Source organism: Erpetoichthys calabaricus, chromosome 4 (assembly GCF_900747795.2).
Source record: "Erpetoichthys calabaricus chromosome 4, fErpCal1.3, whole genome shotgun sequence".
Lineage (NCBI taxonomy): Eukaryota > Metazoa > Chordata > Cladistia > Polypteriformes > Polypteridae > Erpetoichthys > Erpetoichthys calabaricus.
This window is the reverse complement of record NC_041397.2, coordinates 254,974,429-254,988,136: the sequence shown is the minus strand read 5'-3', so window position 1 is coordinate 254,988,136 and position 13,708 is coordinate 254,974,429.

Below are 13,708 nucleotides of genomic sequence, written 5' to 3'. Positions count from 1 at the left end.
TAACCATATATCATTTTTTAGTTTAAGGTATCGGATTGTAATCAAGCTGTAACCATATAATAGTGCACAGAATGGCCAAACTATTCCAAATACCAAAGTTGCTTTAGCGTTATTACTCTCAGTGCACCAGTCAGAGTATTTTATCCCATTGTATCTGAGTGTGGAATCATAGCTGTACAGCAGCTGATTGGAAAGCTCTATGGCAGACTGTGTCAAGAGCAGAGAGAACGAGATACAGCATCTACCCTGGAGAACATTTATAGCACATGCTGACTCAGCCATGTGCTCAGTCTGCTTGAACTTCTCCCATTCAACAAATGCTTCAGAGCCTTTCCTGTAGGGACCTCACGGTTCAGAAACAGTTTCATCCCAAGAGCTCTAAACGCACTCAATCAGTCCATCAAGTGCTCCTGGTAGAACTGTTTGTACTTATACTGTAAGTACAATTACCTCGCTGTAAACTTGTATTACAGTTGTAATATTACACAACCTGAGTCACTTATGCTTTCATGTTGTACATTTTCATTGTTTTTTATCGTATTATTATTGTTGTTGTTACTTTTACCTTTTTATAGGAAAATAAGTTTATGGAGGATCTGCATATTGAATCTCATTGCACCATACAATAACAATAAAGAATTCAATTCAATTCAATAGAACAGAGTGCGTATTTACAGATGATGACGACTGGCTTCTAAGTCGATTTAGATTTCCAAGCATTATCTTCTTGGAGCTCTTGATATCATTTTTAAGATGAAATGCAGTGAAATATATATATTACGTTATGCAAATAAAATTTTAACTTCACTTAAATAATGTATACTGTTAATAATTAAATGTGTGGACACGATGGACAGCAGTAGTGATGAACTGGCACCCCGTTCAGGGATTGTTCCTGCCTCATGCTGTATGGTTGCTGGGACTGTCACGACCCTGGATGGATAGATGAATGGAATAATTAAATACAAAGATATTTCAATGTTCCCTAAAAGTTTTGAAGAATCAGTGTTCTAAGCTTACAGATGGCTTGACATTTATTAAAGAGCTGATTGTGTGGCGATTAGTTACTTGGAGAAAGAAAAGGAAGGACAGGAAATGGTAAGTACATTTTAAAGACATAGTGCTGCTGCAATAAATTGTTTAATTGAGGGCCGCGCGCAGCGCAGCAAGCATCTTGCGGGAGGCAGGAACAATCTCTGGACAGGGTGCCAGCTCGTTGCTACCACTGCGCCACCATGCCCCCATGTTTTATACATGCTTTAATTCCTATCATCATGAAAATGATATCAAGTATACATCTTAGTATTTAAATTGTTCAGAGAGCTGTACTATCATGAATGTAATGTATTCTGTGTCCTGTCGGTGTAAAAGAAAGTCCATTTAAGAAGCACATAGTGATTCACACACATAGAGTACATAGAAGAACACATAGAATACAAACCATTTAAAGTGCTTCTTTAGTTATGATGGGATTTGAGAAACTAGTAAATTAAACAATTTTAAGATGAAGTTTATGATGTTCTACTTTAATGACAAAACTACATGATTAAAGTGGAAATTTTGACCTTTTTTTCTACTGTGTCCCTGTATATTTTTGTTTTTCTCTGTACCCTAATATGCTTCCATATGACACTCAGACTGTGGGCTACGACTTGCCTTTTCACAGCGGCTTTGATATCTGATCACTTCTTTTTATTTCGGGCACTGTGCAAATTTCTGAACTTGAACTTTCAATTTTCTTCACCACTCTATGTCACTTGATCAACTTTCTTTTGTTGTTTATACCACTGCTTAAACTAACAAATAGTACATTTTTCCTTGCCTCCACTTGGTTTTCGCTGAAATTCTAAGAGACGTAATTCTAGGATGAGTTGGGGTGGGGCGGCAGGCGTGTGCACATGTGTTACATTTCACTGTGACAGGATTTATGTAGCGGAAGAACATGGAAGTTGGCATACTCACAGATTTATGCATCTGGATTTTTTTCTGCGTACGCACATTTCTGTTTTTGTCCATATGCCATGTTTTAGTGTGAATTCTACGCACAGCGGTATATATGAGGCCCCAGATCACTCACATCAAAATCGGATTCTGAAAAGTCAGAGACCAACTCAGCAATAATATGCTAAATGTTGTTCACTGAGTATTTTGTTTTGCACATTCACTTCACTATCTCGCCAGGTGTCAATGCCATTTTTACCATTATTTGCTGTTTGCTACTCACACACACAGGGTTTATCAGACGTGAAGTCAAAAAGTCTAAAATTCCTCCTAGCAAAGACAGTCTACGTATAACGTAACAGCAAGTTGTCTTAACGTTTACAGCTGATTATTGTCCTCTACCCCTGGATGTCAACTTTTGTCAACATCAGCCCTCAGAGCTGTCGACAAATGTAGACATCTGTCTTAAAAGAGTTGAGGCCCCTGTACAAAACTGACTAACCTAGCATAATCACAAAATTCAATAAAATCAACCTTTTGTCTTCTTCTTTTTTCGGCTGTTTATCTTTAAAAATCTACCCATCATTCATGCTTACTGCATCTTCGCTAATATATGCAAATAATGCAATGTCACTGTCCAATTAATGCCCATCGTCAGTTTTCGTGGCGATCATACTGTTCCTGAATCCTACGCTTCCTAAGAACTCCAGGGCACAGTACAGTTGGCCTGGCATGTAGCGATCACACAAGTCAAATAAACTAGACTTCGGGGGTTAATTCGGACAAATGTGCCCAGGCACAGAACAAATTGCTATTGTGTGTACACCCTTAATGGCCTCTAAAATGTGAACCCCAAAGAATACTCTTTTTCAAGATTAGGCTACCAATACCTTGTTAATCAGTTCTTTGTATTATCGAATTTGTTGCACCACTTTTGAATTTGAAGACCTACAGGGACTTTCTGTCCGCCCTATAAGGCTTTTTTCTTGTGTTCACTGACATTTTGCTTGATGGTCCCTATCTGTTGTCAATGGCATATACATGGGTTTTCATGCCAACCATTTGGACATCTCTGTCTTAAATGGTCACTGCCATGCATTCATTTATTGCACAGTCTTCCTATAACAATCACTTGCTATTAAACCAAGTTGTAAATCTGTTCATATAGCAATCATCGCCATTAGCCAAGAATGGGATCCTATATGGTTAACATAACATATGAAAATGAAGTATTTATTTATTTATTAAGAACTAGCCATGCTATTTGACAAAGACTGGTAAAAAATAATTTAATAACATCTTCTATCTCTTGCCTTATGCATACCTTCTGCGTCTTTCCTCTTTAGCCACTTGTGTCTGAACCTCTCTATACTGGCATTCCCTCTTTCAAGTTTATTCTCAGAGTCTGCTTCTCAGACTCTGTCATTATTTTTGAGACACCTTTCTCTCTTCTTGTTTTATACTTCCCATCTTTTAAGGTGACTCTCTTACTGTGCCTCCTATGCCTTTTCTTCTCCTCATGTGCCACACTCTCACGCCTCCTCTTTCCATCGTTTCACCAAAGCCAAACAGTCCAATCACACCAAAACCAATCTGACCAATGAGATTTCTTTGAGAGACTGGGCACACACATACCATACTGCTTTATTATACGTATAGTAGATTGCCACTGTGGACACTAATACTAACACACATAAGAATAATGTGTGTTAAATATACAGAAAGTGAGCTGAAGTTGATTTAACCCTTTATAGGACAGCTCCTCTGGCCTTTATTTTTTATATGGAGCAAGCAGAAGGAAGCTTATACACTTTACTATTTTCTAATATATGATTTTAAGTGATGTACAGTATATGTGAAACTGCTGCAACAAAAGATAAACATCTTCTTGTTATTTATAAAATATTTTGCACTTGGTAAGTCTACTTTAACTGAAAACACATTTGCCTCTAGATCAACCAAGAAAGTGACATACTGAAAGACCTTTAGCAAAATTGTCATGGGAAAATGTGTGATTATAACGAATTGTATGATATATATGAAACCCCCAAAGATCTAGGAATAGCAATTCAAACTATAGATGTGATAAAGCATTTGAAAAAGTGTATCCACAGCTTTTATGTGTTGCTGTGTTTACTAGATTTCCTCATTTTAATATATCTGAAGGAAATAAGTCACACTTCTTAGGTGATCCAAACAGTCTTCACTTAAATTAAATAAGCAGGCATTGTTTTCAAAGTTGAATTTACTTAAATACTGCATTAAAAATTAACAAACATGTCTGGCCTCCAATGAATTAAAACAACATATAAGGCTGAAGTAAGAAATTCCAGTATTTTTTTTAGCTATAACGTTGCCAAGATACTCCTAATAATCACTAAATTGTCATGCAGTTAATTGAATCAGTATTTATGGAATTTTTAGTTAAAATATAATAATCTTTTACAATTTATTACAAGTATATATATATATACAGTTAGGTCCATAAATATTTGGACAGAGACAACTTTTTTCTAATTGTGGTTCTGTACATTACCACAATGAATTTTAAATGAAACAACTCAGATGCAGTTGAAGTGCAGACTTTCAGCTTTAATTCAGTGGGGTGAACAAAACGATTGCATAAAAATGTGAGGCAACTAAAGTATTTTTTAATACAATTCCTTCATTTCAGGGGCTCAAAAGTAATTGGACAATTGATTCAAAGGCTATTTCATGGGCAGGTGTAGGCAAGTCCATCGTTATGTCATTATCAATTAAGCAGATAAAAGGCCTGGAGTTGATTTGAGGTGTGGTGCTTGCAAGTGGAAGATTTTGCTGTGAACAGACAACATGCAGTCAAAGGAGCTCTCCATGCAGATGAAAGAAGCCATCCTTAAGCTGTGAAAACAGAAAAAACCCATCCGAGAAATTGCTACAATATTACAAGTGGCAAAATCTACAGTTTGGTACATCCTGAGAAAGAAAGCAAGCACTGGTGAGCTCTGCAACGCAAAAAGACCTGGACGTCCATGGAAGACAACAGTGGTGGATGATTGCAGAATCATTTCCATGGTGAAGAGAAACCCCTTCACAACAGCCAACCAAGTGAACAACACTCTCCAGGGAGTAGGCGTATCAATATCCAAGTCTACCATAAAGAGAAGACTGCATGAAAGTAAATCCAGAGGGTGCACTGCAAGGTGCAAGCCACTCATAAGCCTCAAGAATAGAAAGGCTAGATTGGACTTTGCTAAAGAACATCTAAAAAAGCCAGCACAGTTCTGGAAAAACATTCTTTGGATAGATGAAACCAAGATCAACCTCTACCAGAATGATGGCAAGAAAAAAGTATGGAGAAGGCGTGGAACAGCTCATTATCCAATGCTGTCAACTGATCACCACCTGGTGGTGAGTTGGCTTCGATGGTGGGGGAGGATGCCAGTCAGGCGTGGTAGGCCCAAATGTGTTGTGAGGGTCTGCTGGGAACGTCTGGCAGAGCCCCCTGTCAGAAGTAGCTTCAACTCCCACCTCCGGTAGAACTTCGACCACGTCCAGAGGGAGGTGGGGGACATTGAGTCCGAATGGGCCATGTTCTGTGTCTCTATTGTTGAGGCAGCTGACCGGAGCTGTGGCCGTAAGGTGGTCGGTGCCTGTCGTGGCGGCAATCCCCGAACCCGTTGGTGGACACCGGCGGTGAGGGATGCCGTCAAGCTGAAGGAGTCCTACAGGACCCTTTTGTCCTGTGGGACTCTGGAGGTAGCTGATATGTACCGGCAGGCCAAACGGAATGCTGCTTTGGTGGTTGCTGAGGCAAAAACTCGGGTGTGGGAGGAGTTTGGGGAAGCCATGGAGAACGACTTTCGGACGGCTTCGAGGAGATTCTGGTCCACCGTCCGGCGTCTCAGGAGGGGGAAGCAGTGCAGTGTCAACAGTGTATATGGTGGTGATGGTGCGCTGCTGACCTCGACTCGGGACATTGTGGGTCGGTGGGGGGAGTACTTTGAAGACCTCCTCAATCCCACTAACATGCCTTCCAATGAGGAAGCAGAGCCTGGGGACTCAGAGGTGGGCTCCCCCATCTCTGGGACTGAGGTCACTGAGGGGGTCAAAAAACTCCTTGGTGGCAGGGCCCTGGGGGTGGATGAGATACGCCCGGAGTTCCTTAAGGCTCTGGATGTTGTAGGACTGTCTTGGTTGACACGCCTCTGCAACATTGCATGGACATCAGGGACAGTGCCTCTGGATTGGCAGACCGGGGTGGTGGTCCCCCTCTTTAAGAAAGGGGACCGGAGGGTGTGTTCCAACTACAGAGGGATCACACTCCTCAGCCTCCCGGAAAAGTCTATTCGGGGGTCCTGGAGAGGAGGGTCCGTCAGATAGTCGAGCCTCGGATTCAGGAGGAACAGTGTGGTTTTCGTCCTGGTCGCGGAACAGTGGACCAGCTCTACACCCTTAGCAGGGTCCTGGAGGGTGCATGGGAGTTTGCCCAACCAGTCTACATGTGTTTTGTGGACTTGGAAAAGGCATTCGACCGTGTCCCTCGGGGAATCCTGTGGGGGGTACTCCGAGAGTATGGGGTACCGGACCACCTGATAAGGGCTGTTCAGTCCCTGTACGATCGGTGCCAGATCTTGGTCCGCATTGCTGGCAGTAAGTCGAACCCGTTTCCAGTGAGAGTTGGACTCCGCCAGGGCTGCCCTTTGTCACCGATTCTGTTCATAACTTTTATGGACAGAATTTCTATGCACAGCCAGGGCGTTGAGGGGTTCTGGTTTGGTGGACACAGGATTGGGTCACTGCTTTTTGCAGATAATGTTGTCCTGTTTGCTTCATCAGGCCGTGATCTTCAGCTCTCTCTGGATCGGTTCGCAGTTGAGTGTGAAGCAGCTGGGATGGGAATCAGCACCTCCAAATCCGAGACCATGGTCCTCAGCCAGAAAAGGGTGGAGTGCCCTCTCAGGGTTGTTAGCGAGATCCTGCCCCAAGTGGAGAAGTTCAAGTATCTCGGGGTCTTGTTCATGAGTGAGGGAAGAATGGAGCGTGAGATCGACCTTCGTGTTCAGCCACACGATACAATAAATCATTTTGTATGACAAAGTATGTATGTATGCTGTATGACAGCATTTCTTGCAAATTTTAGAGAATCATCATTCCACTGTTCTCTTTTAAATAACGAAGGGGTAAATTTAAATTGAGAAGCCAATTCAGTTATGGGATCTGGCTGAACTTCAAGGGGCGAAGTTTCAGTCACCTCAGGTCCTACGGGAGGTGGGTTGTCTCTCGTAGTGCCTGAAGGACCTTCATCACCATTTGCTACGCTATCTGTATTAAGATTAAGAGAATTAATACACGGCATGGAGACAGTCGGATAATTGTTACTATCCATGACCAAGCCCTCTTTTAATCTAGGAGTAATATTGGTTTTACCGGCGTTATTGTTAGACCAGTCGCGCCCTAGTATCACTGGATAAGGTGGATCCGCCATTACAGCCACTAGTGTGGTTTTCATAACATTTTCCACCGTGATGACAGAACAGGTGGCTCTGTAATATCGGGTTTCCCCGTGTATACATCTTAGACTGATCTTAGTATTGGCCTATTGTCGCGGTAAAACATAAAGGCGAGCAACAATGGATATGTTACTCCTGGAATCAAACATCGCGGTGACTTTATATCCGTTAACGATTACTACTCCCGTATATGGAAAAGACAAAGGGTTGATCACAGCACAATACCTCTCTCCCTTGCCTAATGTACAATCCATCGGTTCCGGGTTAGGACAAGCAGTAAATACATGGCCTACCCCCCTACCCCCCACTTGAAACAGTGAGGAAGGTAAGCCTGTTTTTCTTTTTTCTGAACAGAGAAATCGGGGTTAGAGCGGGTGGGCTCTGTATAAGGTACACGAACCTGTCAGGTTGGTCGCGAGAACCGTTCTGACCCTTCCATTTTACAGACCGCCCAATGACGCTCTACCACCTCTACAAGGTTATCCATGGAGGTTACCTCCTGTTTGCGGACTTGCTGGGCGATATTTTCAGGGAGAGCATTGATAAATGTTTCGACTGTCAACAACTCCGCCATACGCTGGGCACTGTTAACCTCTGGCCTTAGCCATCTGCCCACTTTACCCCATACTTCGTACACTTGTGTACATATTGCTCTGTCGGGGTCAAATTTCCACTCTCGCCACTCTCTCGCCTGCTGTGCCGCTGAGACACCGTAGTGTTTAAAAAACTCATTTTTTAGAACGTTGTAGTTAGCGGCCTGCTCTTCAGTCAAATTTAATAGGCCCTCTGCGCTTCCCCCTTCAGATGCATCCAGCATGTATGGCCATTCCGTCTGCGGCCACGCATTGCGCTTAGCGGTACACTCAAAAATCAAAAAATATGATTCAATGTCATCCCCTTCCATTAAATGTGTAAGTAAAGGAGGTACAGACCGCGATGTTTCTGCTCTTACTGCTGCTGCAGCCTGAGCTTCCGATTCCACCAATCTGGTCCTGGTCTGTTGCAGTTCGGTTACTAGGGTGTTCAGAACCACGTTGATTTCTTGTCCCTCTGACATCCTGGAACAATGTTCAAAATCCTTGCTGTCTACGCCAATTGTGATAAGTAAGTCACAAGAACAACTTGAAAGAGTTGGGGATTGGCCCCGTATATTGCTTTGGAGCAATGAAGAATGGTCAATGTGCAAAATAATTCAGGCATTTGACAAAATACAGAGGGTTAAGGGTTGCTTTTATACAGAAAATGGCTGCCGGAAATGATTAAACAGGAAGTGATGTCATCAGTGGAGGACCGGAAGTGACGGCATCATTGGAAGCCGGAAGTGACGTCATCAAGGGAAGACTGGAAGTGATGCCATCATTGGAAGCCGGAAGTGACAGGGAGGATGAGGAAGTGGATGGAATGCCATTTTCTGGAATACGGACTGTTGTCGGTGAGTGATTATTTGTCTTCTTTGGTTCTGGAAAATTAGAGAGAGAGGTATCAATACCATCAAACAACCCTTCATCTGTTATTAAATCACTCACCTCTGGGCTTGTTGACTGTCTCCTAAGTGATCATGTGTGACAATATATATATTAGGCCTGGGAAAGTTAATGCATTAATTAAATTTGCAATAATGTGTACTGTTTAACACGTTAGAAAATATTGTCGCATCCAAGACCTGCCATAAGGCAAACACCTCAGGTGGTGCTTTGGTCAGGACGGCATTTTCATATCATTTTTTACAATTTACATCCACATCCAGTACCATATTTACTGTATATACTACCTTTAAAAATTTTATGAAAAAAGTTTCATTTAAAGGTTTAAAATTTCGTATCACACGATTCCCAACAATACATCACATGTTAATACATAGCACAGGAGGTTATGGTAGTCCTGGTACAATGCTAAAGAAAAGTTGCAAATGTAAAAATTACGCTCTCTCTCTTTTTTTTTTTTCATTTCATGTTTCTGTAAGATCAAACCAATGTCATACCACATAAGTGCTAAATAAGTTATATTTGAGTAGCACTAAAACCAAAATAAGTCTCTAGTACAGGCAAATGGTGGACCCGGAACAGTCCTGACCGTCACGCATTTTTGATAAATGAATGAGAATGGCTGATAAGATTCATGCAGCAATTTTTTCCTTCTTGAGGTGTGCGCTTCTATTCGTGTCACTTAACGGAGAGCGAATCAAAGCGATTGTTTCAGTGCATAGGTAAAACTTGTGGATACCGCAGAAGGAAATAACAGAAACAAAAGAGTGACAGGGAGCATGGCTTGTTCCAAGCAAGGAAACTAGATGCACAAAACTGAACTTTCAATGATGAATGGACAAACCAATATATGGTCATTCATCCTGTGGTTAGTTTAAAACCAGTTTGTCTCATGTGTTCCAAAACCATGGCTTTAGTAAAATGTAGCAATGTGAAGAGAAAATGCAGATTGTTTGTGCAAACATATCTGTAGCAGTCGAAAGTGAGGGCATGTAGAATAACCATACTGAGAGCCTACTATGACAGATCCACCAGTGTCCTCTCATATTTATTTTACAGCCCAGCAGTATGCAAATGAAAATTCAATTAAAGCAGCATGGAATTTGGGGCAACAAAAAAAAAAACATTTTCTGATGGGATCATTGTAAAGGAGTGCAATTTCAGACGATTCTGTTTTCTTGTTACTTAAAATGTGAATGTGATAGTCCTACTTTTATTTTTTATCATAGAGTTGTTTATTTGTTTTATATGGTATGTTAAAGATAACTATTTGTGTTCCATACAAATACAAGACCAATTAAATTCAAAGGGTCCACATGTTTAAAGTCCTTACTGAAGTTTGAAAAAAAAAACTTTTGAAATGGTGTTGTAATTATAATTAAATATTGTAATTAATGTTTAATTTTGTATAGATATTCAATGACACATATGTGGGGATCCGAATCATAGCACAAATGTGAGGTCCGAATCTTTGATAGGTGAAAATTTTGTTGGATGGAACTCTTTAAATTTTAATTCAGTACCCATGCTCTAGTACCTCTATATTTAATTTGCTGGTCTGCCAGATAGCTTAGAGTGTTGACTGCCCTAATATAATGAAAAATTTCTACAAAATTGAAGTGTAATGATTATCCCTACCCATTATTCCAGTTTGATGTATCTTTGCTAATTTATGCAAAGAACACCACATAACCATCTGTAATGCATGGTGTCAGTTTTTAAGCAAGATGGCAGCTACAGAGATCTTGTTTAGTGTGTCAGGAACAAAGGTGTAGGTAGAGAAGTGTTTCCCAATCTTTTCTCTGTGGTGTCACATTTTTGTAACCCAAAAAATCCCAAGGCCAACTATGATTATACCAACCAAAAAAAGCATTAAATCTCTTGTGCTAAACTGTCTGAAGGGGTGGGACAGAGGGCAGCAAAAAAGCAGTTCGGAGATTTTTCATTCGCAAACACAGCACTAAGTGAGCACTTTGGACACATTTCCTAGCTGCTTTGTCCTTTGCCCACTTATACAAGCAGTCCCCTCTCTGCCTCAACACTCCTCTGACCCAGGGTTAGTGGCAGCTCATATGCCCCCTGGCCCTCAGCTCTCGTAGAGCTGCTGGTGAACATGCACCCAGGTAGATGGATCCCCAATATGTCTCCTGGCTGCTAAAGTGCTCTCTAAGTCCTGTGTCTGCAAAACAGTGATCACAAAGCTGCTTTTTTGTCAACTTCTCCAGGTAGTCCTGTCCTTCTTGGACAGGTCTCGACCACCTGAGGAGCATGTCTCTCTCATGTCTGGAGCCAGGAAAACTACACTATTATTTCCATGGTGCATCAGTTGAAAAACACTTGTGTAGTGTATAATTATCAAGTCGTTGATGGTGTTGAACAATTGAGGAAAGTATTTGCAGAGTTTTAACACCAAGTTTTAATGTATGCCCATTTAAGAGATTCATATTATTTCAATTAAATCAGTCTTTAGCAGTGCATTCAAAGACAACAGTTGTTTCAATTATTTTTTACTTTGATACGTCTGTGTCTCATATTTTATGCCAGTTTGAGAATTAATAGATTGACCTCATTTTCTTATTGCCTTCTTTTCAACTTGCCTTTTAGGAAGGCATTCAAATTCAGGTTGTACTCAGGTAGTATTTTGTTAAAAGTTCAGGTTTAAGGTCATTGTTTAAGTTTAAACTATGCCATTATTTTTTTTAAATTCCTTTGTGATTATTCTACATTAATTTTGGGATATAGTATGTATTAACTTCATAATTTATGTATTAATTTTATAATCATGTTTTAATGCTAGATGTGATTAATCATGATTAATTAAAAACATTTATGTGATTAATTAGGTAATTGTTTAATCAATTCCCACCACTATATACACATATTCTATGTATGTGTATATATATATACTGTATATATATATAGTGTGTGTGTGTGTTGTGTATACAGTGTATGTATGTGTATATATTTTATATATGAATCTACAACAAAATGAATTATTAAACACATACAAAGACAAGGATTGAGTGTAATTTATGGGTTAATTCAACTGAAAGCTGAAAGAACAAGAGGTCTCTGCCTTGTCTTGAAGAAAACGCCAGCATATTTTCTAAGTTTAGAATGAGGTAAATGAGTAACAAACACACATCCAGAAAGCAAGGATAAACTGATGGAAAAGCCCATCCTTTGAAGTTGTGCTAAGATTAATAGGACAATCTGCAAAACACCCCCTTTAATGAAGCGGTGTCCAGAGTAATGCAAACATTAACATGAGCCAGAAATTACTGGTAGCATTAGTTGATTGGAGGAGGTAACAAAGTTCTGCATATTAAGAGTGAGTTGATGTTATGTATTAGATGAAATTATGTAAACAGAAAAAAGTGTAACAGCAGATGAATTGTTTAATTGTTTGCTCACTCCATGGACGGAGACGTGTGCCTACTCTGTGCAAATAAAGAAATGTTTTGCATTCTCATCGGGGCTCAGTGACTGCCTCCTTTTCAGGGCATTTAAAAACCAAATAAAAGCATATGTATCTTAAAATGACTTTGCAGGAAGGTTACTGCTAAATTATGAATTGTAAAAATCAAACTACAAAATCAATGATCATAAGCTTTTGGGTAACATGATGTGTGATGAACAATCATCTAGTTTTTACACTACTGCAAGCGTAAGAAGTTAGCCTTCTTCACCAATGAATAATAAAATACAGCAGCCACCACCGAAATTAAAAGAAAAAGAAATAAAGTAATTGACCTTATTAAAAATCCTTTTTCTCAGCTTTCCTTCCATGATTGCTATATATTTATGGGTAGTGGTATATAAACATTTCAGATATAAATTTTCATTGAAAATTTTGAAAGAGTTCAGAATATTTGCATTAGTTCACTCAGTGAAACTGTGTTGCCATTACTAACGATGAAGAGACAAATAGGCAAAACCTGTTGTGCATATTAAAGGTGTAAAGGTAAGGTAGTTTAAGAATAAGTAATTAAGTAATTACTTTTGTTAAATTTGTTGAAAAAGGTACTGTGTGAATTATAAACAGTACTAAATACTATTTTATATAAATTATCAGTTTTCAGTGATAATTTACAGGTTTCACTAGACAGCAAACAGTTTGAATGATATGTTTACTGTCACAACCAGATACGTCAAAATAAAGAAAAAAATGTAAAACGTTTTTGGGTTGTTGCAATTAAATCAAAATGGAGGATTGAGAATGTAGTGGGAAAAACATTAATAGCTTGCAAGAGCATACTTCATTCATCTGACCCTGTTCAGTCAGTGTAAGCAACCTGCCCTGCCTATTGTTACTAGCTCAGTTCTGAAGCAAATATACAGTTGAGGTCATAGGAAAGACATGCTTATCTGCAGCAAGTGAATTGCTCCAAGCATTCCCAAGTCATTGTGGGCTTATTTGTAAGTGTTCTTTTTCACACTCCTTGCAGTTCTAATAAATAACCCCCAGATGGTGAATCACGTTTTGTGAAAACCCAGCATATCAACTTGCAGAAGCTTTTGGTTCTGGAGAGGTAGTTACCTCTCAGTTTCAGTTCCATCTTACAAATAATAACCTCTTTGAATCATTTCAATGTGATTTTTATCCTAAACTCAACATAGAAACTGCTCTGGTCAAGATCACTAATGACCTCCTCCATGCTGCAGATATTGGGCTATCATCTATCTTCATTCTTCTCAACCTTAGCTCAGCCTTTCATACAGTATGTTACTAGTTTCTTCTGGAAAGGGTTTTGTGGCTTTGTATACACTTATTCTCTGGAACTGTCTGTT